The sequence below is a fragment of the Oryzias melastigma genome, unplaced genomic scaffold, assembly GCF_002922805.2.
Source record: "Oryzias melastigma strain HK-1 unplaced genomic scaffold, ASM292280v2 sc06085, whole genome shotgun sequence".
Taxonomy (NCBI): Eukaryota; Metazoa; Chordata; class Actinopteri; order Beloniformes; family Adrianichthyidae; genus Oryzias; species Oryzias melastigma.
Genome location: NW_023422649.1, coordinates 1 through 1382, shown reverse-complemented (window position 1 = coordinate 1382; position 1382 = coordinate 1). Strand labels below are relative to the sequence as shown.

At 43.1% G+C, this 1382-nt stretch overlaps 1 long non-coding RNA gene across 1 annotated transcript; it reads left to right on the top strand.

The window, feature by feature from the left end:
* Positions 1-42: 42 nt before the first annotated feature.
* Positions 43-1370, top strand: LOC112141064. The gene is made up of 3 exons (XR_002918317.2): positions 43-544; positions 648-744; positions 989-1370. It is a non-coding gene; the product is annotated as an uncharacterized LOC112141064 (long non-coding RNA).
* The last annotated feature ends 12 nt before the right edge of the window (positions 1371-1382 follow it).

The following is a 1382-nucleotide window of genomic DNA, read 5'->3' as shown; positions in this document are numbered from 1 at the left end:
GTGTGAAGCAGCTGGGAGAAGACTAAGGCCATGGTTCTCAGCTGTAGACATCCATTATTCCTCCACCATGTCACTTCTTCAGGTGGAGGAATGTACATGTTTTTGCCTGAACAAGTGAGGGAGGATGAAACTTGCAGTGAACTGCGTTCACGGGGGTTAGGAACCCTTATAGCTCAGCTTCTAACATAAAAGGAGATTGCAAATGAGATTAGTACTTACACTTGAACTACACTCAAAAACTGGATCTGGTTCTGCTCTTGACTGTCTGATTGGTGGAAACTGACTCAAACAGCCCATCTGCACCACTGTGGGATAACAGGAAGTTTTTTTTATTTGAAAGGTAAACACTAAAAGAATGACATGAATAAAGTGTTTTTTATTTTATACTGATGCTTTTTTAGACTGGCGTAAACAGGAAAAAATGCATACTCACTACAGGATTTGGTTTAAGTAATCAGTTAGTTGTGTTACAGCTGTTTAAATGTTTTTGTTTAGTGATCCTCATGAGGATTTTTTGCAGCAGCAGCAGCAGTGAAACATGAAGGTTGTGTAATTCTGCCTTTGAGCAGCAGGGGGAGCTGAAGCTCTGCAGCGTTTGCTGTTTTCCATTCCAGAAACTGCGGTCTGACCCACATTTGTGTTTCCAGCATGAGTAATGGTGAGATTATGAGCTTCAGCCGCCAGCTGCCTCCAGACGAACCGTTCCGGACCTACACAGACCTGCAGAACCGCTGGAAACGCCTGGTACACGCTCACCTCTGTATGGTTCTCCTGTCTGCCCGCCTGACTTCACGTGCTCACACTTTTCTGTGCTGCCCCCAAACAACCAAAACTCCTCCTGCGGTTGCCATGGCAACAGTTCATGACTGAACTAGATCTGAATAAGTTCTCATGGATCTCCTCCTTGCTCAACAGTTTCAGTCTTTACTGACAAAATCTGATGCTGCTGCATGAAAAACTATTTCCTCAAAATGTCTGTGTGTTTCAGTATGGATACAGGCTCCCGGAGCAGGGGGAGGACGAGGTGGTGTACTGCAACATCTGCTTCCAACCGATGGGAGAGCGACTCTACACGTATCCCTGAACTCAGTCAGGTGAAGGAATGATACCGACCAGAAACACACGAGCTCTGAGGGGTTTTACTGCAAGCGATCTCTGTGTGATCCCCTGCATCGAGAAAATCTCAACATTCACAAAACAAAACAAAGCTTTTCTATTGTACTTTCATTTATCCAGAAAAAAATATAAGAAGATAAAACTTGTTAGACCAAACAAATTTCACATCTGTGAGTCCAGTTTCCTCTGTGAAAGTGTAAGTGTAGATTAAAATGTTGATTTTTTTTAATATTTAGAATATTGTGCCAAGGATTGCTCACCTTATT